This window comes from Camelus bactrianus, chromosome 3 (assembly GCF_048773025.1).
Source record: "Camelus bactrianus isolate YW-2024 breed Bactrian camel chromosome 3, ASM4877302v1, whole genome shotgun sequence".
In the NCBI taxonomy this organism is placed as follows: Eukaryota; Metazoa; Chordata; class Mammalia; order Artiodactyla; family Camelidae; genus Camelus; species Camelus bactrianus.
The window spans coordinates 81277459-81291671 of record NC_133541.1 but is presented as its reverse complement, the minus strand read 5'-3'; the positions used below and the strand labels follow the sequence as shown (position 1 = coordinate 81291671).

General features: G+C 37.8%; 1 long non-coding RNA gene across 1 annotated transcript; it reads right to left on the bottom strand.

The window, feature by feature from the left end:
- Positions 1 to 944: 944 nt before the first annotated feature.
- On the bottom strand, positions 945 to 5866 carry LOC141575273 (uncharacterized). Its single transcript, XR_012502740.1, has 3 exons — positions 5705 to 5866; positions 3812 to 3971; positions 945 to 3034 (listed from the first exon to the last, which is right to left on the bottom strand). It is a non-coding gene; the product is annotated as an uncharacterized LOC141575273 (long non-coding RNA).
- Positions 5867 to 14213: the final 8347 nt, after the last annotated feature.

Here is a 14213-nt window from a genome sequence, read left to right as displayed (position 1 = left end):
ACATCTAGTTCTACTTATTTTGCTATGCTTTGTCTTTTTCCAAGATATAAACTTGTCTGCATATGTTAGTTCAGCCCTTGTTTGCAAGACCCTCATCAAGTTCTTTTCCCATCTACAATATTTTAAGTCAAATTTTGAGTCTGACACATTCTTTCTTCACCCATACCAGATATCGGCAGGAATTTGCAGTGGTCCCAACTGGGGAAAAAAAAAATCTGTTTTTAGTTCACAGGTTTCAGTTTTAGCCTGGGAAGGTCAGATCCAACTTTAATTTTTGAAACTTCAAAATCCAAGATGGTTGAAAACATGGAACTCTTTTACTTTATAAAGTAATTTTCACATTTTTTTTAGAATAGTCATAAAATGATCTCTTTTTACTCCCTTTACCCTATCCTCACTTCACAAAATGTAGAGAAACTGATCAACAAAATCATCGAAAGTTTATTCCAAAGATTCAGGTGAACAGAGGTCCGAGGTAGAGGTGGAATCCCAGGAATGTCCTGGGTCTCAGCATGAGAGGGTTGTTTTGGAGTTACAGCACAAAGTCACACAGGGAAGAGCTAAAACAGGAGTCAGGGTGTTGAAACCGAAGTCCCTGGCTAATTAGCTGAGTGCAGCTGGCCCCTGGGTTCCAGAGCACAGCCTGAGCTAGTCCCCTCAAATAATAATAAGGATAATAATAATAATAAGGATAATAAAAGCAAAAATCACCACTGTAGCATAGCATAGCTACTTATGCTAGGCACTGCATGCATATTCACGTTATTACTTCACCCCATTGCACAATAACCTTGTGAGGGTGTGTTTTATCCTCCTTTTACAGATAAGGACAAGCTACAAAATCTCAGACTTCTGAGGAGGATCAAGTTCTGATTGACTCCAAATATCGTGCTCCACTCACCCTGCCCCCCCCCCCCCCCCCCCGCCTCTCCAGCAGGCTTTTCTCACACTCTCCAGGCTAGATAAGCGTCCTGGCTTCAGGCTGAGCTGTTCAGATGCTGAAAGCCAGGAAACTGAGCCCTCATGCATAAAACTGAGACTGTCCAAATTCTCTTGGCAAATGGCCCTCATTTTAGAAGTTCTTATTTACATTTCCAGTCCACTGGAAGTTGTTTTAAAATTTCTCCTACCCATTAGAAAACAGACTATTTTTCTACTGTTACATAAAAACACGATACTAAAAGGTTCCATTGCCTTTCTACTCATCCTCGTGTTTTTCTTCCTCACTCTCTACAGGGGAGTTTTAGGATGCGAGGACTTCCCTTACCTCACACCCTCACCCAATTCCTCTTGGCTGAGATCCTTTGGTATTTTTAACTCTAAACTACTTTTAGATTTTTCATGTGCCATATGCGTTTTCAATTTCTTCAATTTTGAGACTCTGACACTTACATTCCAAATTTGCAGCCTCTCTGCCTCCATTTATTTAAAATAGAACATTATGTGTGTTCAGGTTCATTGCTTGTCACGCTCCAATCTTCTCTTGAGCTTCCCTTTGCTTGAAATGTTCTTTCTTAGTATTTTTCTCAGCTGGGATACATAACCTAAATCATCCCATGTTCATCAATAAGTTTCTTTTTACTCTGGGAGGTGAATGGCATCTTGGCTGAGAGTAGGCTTTTTAGACTGCATTCCTTTCTTTCCACGACCTGTAGATATCATTCTACCCTCTCCTGGCTCCCACTGTGGCTGAGAATTAGTCTGGTCCAAGATGATACTTTGTCTTTTGTCTGGAACCATGTAAGATTTTTCTCTTTATCCTTGCAATTTAGAAAACTCACCAGGATGTATCTGGGAGTAAACATATTATTTATTTTTCTCACCCTGCCTGGAACTCAGTAAACCTTTTCAAGGTGATAACTTCAGTCTTTATTTAAACCACAACTCTTGTTCTTTGTTTTGAGTTATTTCTTCAGCTTGATTATCATGCTGTTAATTGGGTTCTCAATTGCATCTTTTCTCTTTCTATTTTTTCCCTGAATTATTTAGTTTCAAAACAATGCTTTTGGGTCCAGAAAGCCCATTTTATGCTGTAATAGAATCTCTTTGAGTATTGTTTGTTTGTTTATTATTAAAATTGTCTTCTTTCTCCTCTAGCAGTTACTACAAATAGGAGCTAACCCAATTCTGGGCATTCTTGTTGTTCTTTATCCTTTTTTGGCTGCTGGGTTGCTTAAGACAATTTGTCTATTCTTGGCCCTCTCTTTGGCACCTAAGGTTTAGTTCAGCTATGGAGGTGTATTAAGCAGAGTGATGCTGCAGATGCAGTGGTCTCGGCTGCTGTGGGCCTGCGATGGAGAAGCACGCCGATTGTAACTCCTTCCTTGGTCAAGAACCAGACAGTAGCTTCCTGCTCTCATTCTTCTCACCGGTAAAAGCTGGTGTTCCTCAGGGAAGGAGGAGGGTGTGCTCCTGTTCAGTTGCCCTGGGGTGTCCATCAGTTTTCCCTGGGTAGAGATCTACAGATCTCCTCAAGGCATGCTCTCCCCAAGTTTCAATCCTCATCCCAGGATTCTTCCTCCATATTTCTCAGACTCTGGTCTGATTTGCAACAAGATTGCCAAGACTATTCAATGGGAAAAGAATAGTCTTTTCAACAAATGGTGCTGGGAACTGGGCAATATGCAAAAAAAATAAAGAAAGAAATCAAATGCTTACTTCACACAACATACAAAAAGTAACAGAAAATGGATCAAAGACCTAGGTTTCAGAGCTGAAACTTCAAGATTCTTAGAAGAAAGCATAGGGGTAAATCTGTAGTACCTTGGATTTGGCAATGGATTCTTAGCTATGACACCGAAAGCACAAGCAACAAATGAAAAAACTACCCAAATCAAATTTAATCAAAATATCCAGAATCAACAAATCTATAGAGACAGAAAGTAGATTAGTGGTGCTTTGGACTGGGTGGCAGGAAGGGGAGGTGAGGTGAAGAGGAAGGATGAGATCCAAAAGCAAATAAATATAGGGTACAAGTTTCTTCTTGAGGTGGTGAAAATGCTCTAAAATTGACTGCGATCTTGGTTGCACACATCTGTAAATATAGTAAAAAACCATTGAACTGTAGACTTTAGTTGGGTAGATTATATACTATGTTAATTATCTCTCATTAAAGCTGTATAAAATATGCTATAAAAATATGAAAAGAGAGATAATATTGCTAATAACACCAGATCAGAACAAAGATGAAAATAACCCCAAGTCGTGCAATAAAGAGGTAAGCAATGTTCCCAAGCCTTATTACATGCAAAAAATTATAATATACACATCGGTATACAAAGTGCCGTAATTTGTTGTAAACTATAAATATAACATGTAAAGATAAAACTCTATTAAAACTTAAATTTGAATTAAATATAGGGTTGCAGATTTAGTAAACAAAACAAGATGCCTAGTTAAATTTGATTTATTTTTAATTGCCTTGGCATATATACATTTCAATAAATGAGAAATACTGCATAGGACATACTTTACTGTAAAAGTATTGGTATTTATCTGAAATAAATTATAATCATCTGAATTATATACCGCTTCCTTTAATTTTATTCCTCTGATGTCTTGGCTCTCCTTAACTTTCTTGTTTCATAGACTTGGTTTGTGAAGTTCTTCGTACTTACAGTCTATTTCCTATTTATATTGTAACATATCATCTACAGTGGTCACATTCAACTTCTTTCTTTTGTCAATTTAACATTGATCAATAAGAATGTATACTTAATATTAGCATTATAAGCCAGTATACTAAACATACACTGGCATAAAGTTAAATTCTGATCATTGGTCTTCAAATGTTATTTGTTGAAGCACATACCGTCTTTCATGGTGTAACTTGCTTTTCTATTCTTGAAGGCTATGTTGCATCTCTTGATCAATAATTTTTTAAAATGTTGTCCACTGATATGAAAGAGCATTGTTGTCCATTTTTATCCCCTTCTTCTTCAATAATACACCTGATTTCACTTGTTCCCATGCTGGAAGAATATTTAGTAACATCAGGTAAAAGAATCAAATTCTTCACAATTTCAAAGCCCAGTTGTAATCGTTGTCCATAATCATTGTCCACTTTAAGTCAGAATTTCTTTCCTGTTCAAAAGTACTATTACCTCTTTTAAGAACAACCCTGATAATGAGAGAGATAAATTTTTCATCATTTTTTTCTTTAAGCAATGGTGTACTTCAAAAATGTTTGTGCTTCTTTCAATTTGCATAATCCTCTTGCTAAACTGATTAAAAGTTATGAACAAAAAATAAGTAGCCTTCACTGAACAGATTAGTAAAAACTCAACAAGAATTTTAGAATTATCTCTTTCATAATTAAACTATGATTTCATACTTTAAGTGGTAAACCAAGAACTCCTTCAAATGTATTTGTTAAAGAGAGCCAGTAGATATTTTGAGAGAATTGAATAATGCCAACAAAATCACAAACTTTTTAAACTGTTCAATACAAACAGCATAATGTTGCTAGTAAGTATAGGTGCTAAAGTAAGAGAATCATTTCATCACATAGAAAGAACGTCACATGCTATTCGAGCAGCATTATGCAGGGTATGGGTAGGACAACCAACATACTCTATGGAATCTCATGCTTTGCTTCAAATTTGAATAAATTTTTCTGTACCTTTACACAAATGTCTGCATCATCTACATCAAAAGCAGTAAAATTGACTCCTAGCTCTGTAAGAGAGTCCTTGCTAAAACTTGCTGTTTCTAAAGTCTCAATCTGGAAGAAATTTTACTCACAAATGTCCTTGTAAGTACGCCTTTTTACTAGAAAAATATTGCAGAAGCAAAAGGACTTTTTTTTTCTTACTGCAATTATTTGTGGCTATGCTGCAAAAAAAAGTGAGGAAGCATTTAGATCGTTGATAATCCTGCAGCTATAACTGTTTTTATGATGACTGTAGAGTTTGTCTTGGCACTTGAGTATTTGCTTGCAGTTTTGGAATCAGAAAATCCTTCTGGTAGCAGTAAATTTAAACATTTGAGCTGAAAGATAGATGATATCGACTGTACAGGTCATTATAACTTCTGCTTTGATTATTTTACCTCCATCTGAATTTCTCTCAATTAAAAATATTTATTATTTTATCATTTTCTTTGGTACTAGTTGAAGAAATCATACATCTCTTATACTCAGCTATTATTATATGCTGTTTTATATCTGACAATTTTTATATTACACAAAGGCTTCAAAAGGACTTTTTTTTCTCTCTTAGTAAGTATACACTGTTCAGAAGTTCATCACAAGGGGGTAGTGTGTAGCTCAGTGGTGGAGTATGGATTTAGCATGCACAAGGTCCTGGGTTCAATCCCCAGTAGCTCCATTAAAATAAATAAATAAATAAATGGAACTACTTCCCCCCAATCCCCCCTAAAACACACAAAAAAACAAGAAATTCATCACAAGATTTACTGTTATGTTTTGGCATTTGAAATTTCCAATATACACAAATAAAAAATTATTGATTTGTTACTATCAATCACTGCAAAATATGAGACACTTTCATTTAATAATCTTACATCTATCTCAATGCCATTGATCACTCACAAACCTGAACTTATAAAGAAATACAAACAGGGTTTCAATGTTGCAAGCGAACAATAAAACTCAATATCTAATGCAAATAAACTCTTGTTTGCCTGCAAGGGTGAGCTACACTCATAAGACAATTTCCAGGAGAAAAACCAAAGTTGATCTTACCTAAGGTTTTGAGAAGCTTGACATTCAGGGACGAGCGGACTTTCAAAACCAAGAGTTTACAGAGGTGGAAGGACTTTTAGCTGCACTGGTGTGGTCACTGGAGGAAAGCTGCTGTTGGTTGGCTGACCGTGACCTCCAGGAGCATGGCTGCTGGAGTGAGGCACTTGCTGATCCGTGTTATATAGAAGCATGGGTTGTCACAGCGTGCTGACTTTCAAAACTGGGGTTTATCACTGATTGGCTGGCATTCAGAAGCTCAGGTTGTTATTGATTTGCTTGCTTTTATAAGCTTGGAGTGAGGCTGTTGATTGGCCAGTTTCCAGAAATAGGACCCTGAGAGTGAGGCTATAGCTGTTTGGCTGATATTCAGAGCATATATACTGGTATCAAGTATAACAGTGGTTATATATCAAGTATAACTTGTTCAAAAGCTGGCATTTTTGTCTTTTCTTTTCTTGAATATGAAGAACATTTTTAATTCTCAGTTTCCCCTTTTGGTCTCCCCTCAGCCAAACCTGCAGGAGAGATAATAAGAGATTATCTACATGGTTGTTTGCAGAGGTATGGTTTCAGCTGGTATTGCCATTTAAGTGACTTGAGCACCAATCATTGTGGCAGAAAAAACAGTTCTAACTGAAGAATTTTTGTAATTTCTTGAAAAAAGCTGAATATAGGGCATTTAATGTGTCCTGACAGAGTCTATACAGGATACAGGATATGATTAAATACAGAGTATGTCCCATATATACTGGATGCCTGATAACCCTGTTTAAATATAATATTCTAGTTAAAACATTCAACATTTTATGGAACAATAAAAAGATTCACTTTCTAAAATTTAAAAAAAAATAAGATAATTTTAATGATCTGGGTATCTTTAAAAATGTCAAATTAAATTGAGCTTATGCCCTTTTCTCCCTCTCTCATTTAGTCTCCCCAAACTATACTGAGGAAGATGTGGCTTCCACAGCTATGAATTCTTTCACTGGTTGATGGTGTTAACAAACCCAGAAAACATCATCAACGGAAGTTATCCTGGAAAATGTTTCAGAGCAAATGGAAAGTCTCTAGCTGATTCCGGGAAAAGTGAATTCCAACTTTTCCCATTGGAAGTTTTTACTAATCTCATAGCTAATTAAATACGAATTAGTATTGCAGCTTCAATATATGTGAATTTTTTGGTCCCTGTTCAGGATGTCCATGGCACTGAGTGCATCCCTTAAGACATCATTGTTGCCTTGTTGTTTTGGAATACTCTATTTACTTCTTCAACTCTTCTGCTAGACTGTTTGCTCCCTGAAAGCAGGAACCCTTCACTCATTCATTCCTTCATTTACTTATGCATTCATCCAGTAAATATTTATTGCTTGTGGTGATGGTTAGTTTTATGTGTCAACTTGGCTGGGCTATAGAATCCAGCTATTCAATCAAAAATGAATCTAGGTGCTGCTGTGAAGGTATTTTGTAAATGTGATTAACATATACAATCGGATGACCTTAAATCAGGGGGATTATCTTTAATAATCTGGTTAGATCTCATCCAGTCAGTTCAAAGACCTCTAGAGCAAAACCGAGGTTTCCTTGAGGAAAAAAAATTCTGATTGTGGGCTGCAGCTTCAGCATCTGACCAAGAATTTCCAGTCTGCCTTCCTACCCTACAGATTTCAGAGTTGCCTCAGCAGCCCTCATAACACATAAGCCAATTCCTTGCAATAAATCTCATACATATATATGATTTATAATCTACTGATTCTGTTCTCTCGTCCACTAGGTGATGGGCACTAAATATTCAATGATAAACAAAACAAAGATGGAAGGTACAACTTAGTATTGGCAGAAACAATAAATAGACAAGTTATATGTATATTTGCAAGTTATCGTGTATACTAAGAAGGAGAATAAATAGGTATTCCTGAGAGGAAATTGTAGGAGGGAACTAATTTAAATTGAGTGATCAAGGATGTCCTCTCAAGGAAGGTGACATATGCTGTGAGGTGGGAGAAAGCATCAGTCTTGGAAAATGTAAAGAAGAGAGCCCCAGGTAGAGGGAACAGTATGTGCAAAGGCCCTGGGAGCAAATGAGTGCTTGGCTTTTTCCTGAAGTTGCTAGAAGACAGAAATATTATAACTGTCCTGACCTCTCATTTGAGATTCTGACACTATACTAATTACCTATTTGATGTACACACATTTATTTGCATAATTGGTTTTTTGCCTGGTGTCCCAGGCACCATCATCTTTTGCCTGGTGTCCCAGGCATTACTAAGATGAAAATTCCATGAACGCAGGGATTTTGTCTTTTTTTTTTCCCCTGCTTTATCTTCAGGAACTGAAAAATCCCTAGTACTTAGCAGGTACTCATAAATATTGAATGAATGAATGGATGAATGAATGAATGAAAGGTTATTAACAATTGCAGGTGTCCAGGCAAAAGATGATGGTGGCTTTGTAAAGGGGAGGTGAAGGGGTCAGAGAAGGGCCTACAGATCTGAGGGATCTTTTGGAGTTACAGTCAATAGCACTGGCTGATAGATGTGAAGTGGAGTATAAAGGAAAAGAAGTCACATGGCTCACAGATTTCCAACCTGAACAAATAGGTAGATGGTGGTGCCGGCGGCAGAAATGGGAGAGCCTTTTGGGTAAATATTTTGATATTGATATGCAAGCTTTGTAAGTATTTGATAAATGAACGCATGAAATGGTGAATTTAACTGCCATTACTGTTTAGAAAAGGTATCTGCCTTAATGTTCACAGATCTTCAAGTCCTCATTTTAAAATGTTTACATTTTCTTAAAAATTTTTTTTTGCTTTATTGATACCTTTAGCTCCTTCTAGAAAAAACAATTTTTTTTTTTGTTCTTTACTTTCATGGCATAAAGGAAATATCCTACTAGTAGGTTGAAGAACTGTGTTTGCTTGACTTTAACGGACTTTTAGCTATAGTGAAATCCAATGGACGGGAAATTCTATATGCCACAACCTACCAAGAATACACATTCTTGGTGCAATAACCACAGAATGGGCCATGTGTGTTGCAAGAAATGGGTCTCCCTTTTCTTGGTAGCTCCCTTTGTTTTAGGTATTATTTTTCATTTCAAATTTTAAAATTTCATCTCACTGAAATGTATTTCAGTTTTGCAAAATACCTAAACTATTCTTTTTCTCTAGAACAATTTTTCTCAAACCATCCACCATGGATTAGTATTACCTGGGAGCAGAGGAATGAGAGTGGGACTTGTTAAAAAGTGCACATTCCTATATCCCAGCTGAAACTTAGTGCATCAGCAACTTTGGGGGTGGAAGCCCAGAATCGATATTTTAAATATGTCTCCTAAATGATTCTTAAGCATATGCACCACAAGTTGAGGACCACTGTTATAGGAATATGGAAATACATACATTTTTAGAATAAAAACTCAAAACATAGTTTAATTGCCTTTCCTTGTTTGTTTTTCAATATAAGTTTATGGCTCTTGAAAGAAGCAGTTTTTGAAGTGTGGTCCAGGAGGCCGCTGGGATCACCAAGACCTTTTCATGGAATCTACAGATCAAAATGACTTTTGTAATAATACCAAGATGTTATTTGACTTTTTCATACTCATTTTCTCATGGATGTGCAGTGGAGTTTTCCAGAGGCTAAATGGTGAGTGGTATCACCACAAACTGAATGCAGAAGCAGAGAGAAGGTTCTAGACTTCTTCTGTTAAGCTAGCTAGACATTAAAGAGATTCTCAAAAAATGTAAAACCCTGCCACACTTCTCATGATATATTTTTATTTTGAAAAAATAATTATTTTTCATAAAAATGTTATTTAGGTTTACATGTAATGTGCCTCTTATTGTTACTTTAGAATAAATTAATAATAAATATTTTAAAAATTACTTAGCTTTAATTTCTAGTATAGTAAGTATCAGTAGATATAATTTCCATGAACAAAAGCTGGTTGGGGTGTTCAGTAAATTTTAAGACAGTAAAGTTGTCCTGAGCCAAAAAGTTTGAGAACTGTTGTCCCAAACTTATTTTTCCTCTATAAAAGCATCCTAGGGGATCTCAATGGGAACTCTTTCCTGGTCCTTGACCTGCTGTGGGTTCTGAATCCCTGTGATTTACCACCAACCAATTCCCTGACCAGGTGAACAAACAGACTGTGGGGACTTGGGTGAAGCCCTTTCTCTATTTAAGAGTAAATAGTGATGGTTTCCATGAAGACTAAATGAAAAACTAGAAAAACAACCTCTCAGAATTCCATCCAAGTAGCCAAGTCTAGTCAAATGCTGAAAGAGGAATAGATGGGGCATTATTAAAACAAAGATGTTTTAGGCATGCATAATATGACACAGTAAAAACAGCATTGTCCTTGAAGCAAGCATTCTGGAGAGTTAAGATTTCTATTTCTTGCCCTCTGTTTGCTCTTGGGGAGATCAAACCTCTCTGGGCTGCAGTTTTCTCATCTGGGGTTTATACTGGAAACTAACATTCATTCATTCATTCATACATTTATTCATTCTTTCTTTTATTCAACAAATATTTATGAAGCATCTCCTTAGCTCCAGACACATTAAGTACTGGAGATACAGAAGTAGATGATCTAATGTCTGACTTTGAGAAATTTATAGGCTATGAGGAAGATAAATTATTTACATTATTTAAATTACTCTGACTAAAATAGCTCTCCATGTCCACAACTTTTTATCCCCTTACCCTGCTAAGTATTTCTTCATAGCACTTTTCACATTATATGTTATATATATACACACACACACACACACACATACATATATATATACACACACACATACACACACACACATATATATTTGGGAATGGTTACCTATTTCTATGCTTCTCCCTAAAATATAAGTTCCAGGAGGACAGCCACTTACTTTTGTTGACTAATGCTTTCCTGACACGTGGTTGACATTCAGTAACTCTCTGTTGAAAGAATGAAAGAAAAGGGGGATAAAAAAGAAGATAAATACATACATGGGAAAAAGAGAGAAAAAGAGAAAAAGAGAACGCATAGGAAAACAAATTAATATTGAGAAAAGAAGGATGAGATCAAGTTAGGTGAAGTATTGGAGAGACAGGAGCATTCCAGGCAAGGGAAGGGCATGAACAAAGGCTGAAAATGTGGAGTAACGTGAAACTATAAGTCGTTCAGCACAGAGACTGGAGGGGTGCAGGAGGTGGGTAGCTCTCACATTCTATGAATCTCTGAAGGAATCGGCAACTTTGTGTCAGTCTTCCACTTCACGACCTGGCCAATGTGGACTAATCTGTGAACTGGATTGATACCTATATGGTTTCAATGTGGGAATATTTTTAGCCATTGAAAAGGAAAAAAATATCGTTTTCCCTCTCTCCGCACACACCACTCTTAAGACTTCACTTCTGGTCACCAAGTGTGTGGCTTTTTTTTCTCACAGTGACCAATTCTCCAGCAACAGATGATGTCTTACAATTTGAACTCATTGCTGATACTATCGACCTAGTGTTAGCATCAGACCCCACAGGTTAAGGGGACCAGTCCCCCTAAGACTGGCCCCTCACTTCAGACACCAAGTCTGGATTGTCACCTGTGCTTCTGACTGGCTATAAATCAGAAGTTCCCCAGGCCCCTGCTCCAGTTTGATAATTTGCTGGAATGGCTCACAGAACTTGGAAAAACAGTTTATATACTAGGTTCCTGATTTATTATGAAAGGATAAACTCAGGAACAGCCAGATGGAAGAGATGCATAGGGAAGGTGTATGGGAAGGGGCACATGCCCTGTCCAGGCATATCACCCTCCCAAGCACCTCCACATGTTCACCAAACCAGAAGCTCTCTGACCTCCAGGCTTCGTAGGTTAGGGATTTCTATGGACGCTTCATTATGTGGGCATGGTTGATTAAATTATTGGCCACTGGTGATAACTCGAACTCCAGCCCTTCTCCACTCTCTGAAGGGTAGAGGGTGGGGCTGAAAGTGCAAATCCTCTAATCACCTGGTTGGTTTCCTTGGCAACAAGCCCCTATCACACAGTCATCTAGGGGCTTTCCAAAATTCCTCTCATTAACATAAATTCAAGTGTGGTTAAAAGGATTTCTTTATGAATAACAAAAGACACTCTTTTCGTCTTTATTGCTCTGGAGCTATTTCAGGAATCAGGACAAAAAAAAAAAAAAAAAGAGATGCTCTCATTCCTCTTCCTGCCTAGGAAATTGCAAGGATTTTAGGAGCAGTGTGTAGGGGAGGAAGACCAAATTTATATTTCTTATTATAAATCATAATATCACAGCCATCACCTAACAATGCTGATGATAGTATTAGGATGATTATGGTTAATGTATGCAGAGTTCCTACTAAGTGAAGACACTTAGATTATCTCAGCTTTAAACAACTTCATGAGTTAGAGACTATTATTATTTCCCACTTTATAGATAAGGACTTTGGTGCTCAGAGGGGTTATGGAATCTTCCCAAAATAAGTGACAGAGCTGAAATACGGTAGCCAGACTCTAAGAAGGCTCTCGGTGACCTTTATCTCTTGATATTCCCATCCATGCATAATCTACTCCCGTACTGAAATCAGAGCTAATTTGTGTATCCAATAAAATACAGCACAAGATAAATCCACGAGCTCTACAAAAGATAATAAATGATTATGGCTATATTAAGCCACTAAATTGGAGGTAATTTATTATTTAGGAATAGATCATTAATACAGTTGAGATTAGAATTCAGATTTGTCTAACTTGAGAGCTAGATCTCTTCATCTTTTTTCCCCTCACAGCGTCTGATAAAAATGGCTTATCTTACTGAGTGTGACCTTAACAGTGGCCCCAGGAGTCAGGTATGGAATCCAGGAGAGTATTTGAGTTATAGGACATAATGCAAGATTCAAAAATCACTCAGTATGCCCAGACAGACAGCAACTCCAGGTAAAAGGTGTTTCCTAATTTCTCACTGAGACTAATTTTTTAAACCTTTCAAGGGGCCATCTTGAATATGTAAACTTTTACTGAAGTAGATGAAATTTTGAAACGATTACTTACACAATTTCACTTACTAAATTTGATGTCCATATTTTAAATTACACATTATAGAAAATAAAGGACTAATTTATAAATGTTACTTTCACCATTCTAACAGAGCAATAAGCCATTTTACTCATATTCTTCACATGCATCTTTTTCTTCCTTGCTACACATATCCATGGAGCAACTGCACTGGCATCTGGGAGCTTGTTAGAAATGCAGACTCTCCAGCTCTCCTCCAGACCTACTGAGTCAAAATACATAACGAGATGCCCAGGTGACTGGTATACACATTAAAGGTTGAGAGGTACTGGTCTACACAAGTGTCATGTAATCCCCAGTCACCTGTTTTTCAGAGCACACAATCTTCACTTTCTGTCAACTGCGTGCATTGAACCTCTGTATGATGCTAAGGCAGACGCTGCTCACTGTTCTCCCAGTAGCAATTATTTTTCACCTTAACTAGGGAACTCCAATTTTGTTTGTGTGGAATATACCTGTCGGCAGCCTCAAGCGAGTAGGCCGTAGGACCCAGGTCAAAGGTCAAAACAACTCGCCTGTGTAGGAGCTTAGCAGTAGATGTACGCATACGCCAGTTATGTAAGACTCACGAACAAAGGAAGTAGATGTACGCATGCGTTAGTGCGTCATGTACGCCTCATGAACAGTGCGCATGTGCGGGCAGAATAGCTAAAACAGGACGAGTGCGCCACGCTGCGTGCGCCATCTTGTTGAACTAGAATGAAGTGCCGTATTACGCCATGTCGGCTCCTCGCTTCCTCCCGCGGTCTCTTTCGCAGCTTGGCGGCTCTTCGCACATTTTTCCGGGTGGGCAGCTCACCTCCTGGAATCCCTCTTCAGCCCCCTTCTGCTGACAGTACCCAATCAAAAATAGCTCACCTTCCCAGGTTCCCTTGCAGCTCGACTTGACCACAGAACACAGTTCATCTGGCCAACGAGACGTAAGCAAAAATTGCTGGATGGGGCTACAGGAAAAGTTATTCATAAAAGGAGTACTTAGCTTGCATGCATTTTTTGGACTTGCCTTCTGAGCCTAATCCTTTCTTTAATTTCTGCCCGGAATGTAAACAGGAAGCTGGAAGGTGGAGCTGTCATCTTGTAATCAGAAGGACTAAAATCACACGATGAGAACCGTGAAGGGAAAGTGAAAAGGAGCTTGTGTTCCTAGTGGGACTGCCGTATGGCTCTACCAGACTTGGGCTGCTCGTAGCCAAACTTCTTGCCATGTGAAAAGAAGTCAGCCTCTTTTTGTTTAAGCCATTGTAGTCAGGCTTCAGTGACATGTAGCTGAACGCAACCCTGAAGCAAACTGCAAGCGCATGGTCACTTAATGGCAGGATCGTACTGGGGTGTTGTTTTTCATTCCGTCTGTAGGTATGTATTTCTCTGGTTGCCCAAGTTTAACCGCTTACTGTACTGCTTTTAAAAGGAATTTTAAAAAGGCTTATTTACAAGAGCATTCAGTCAC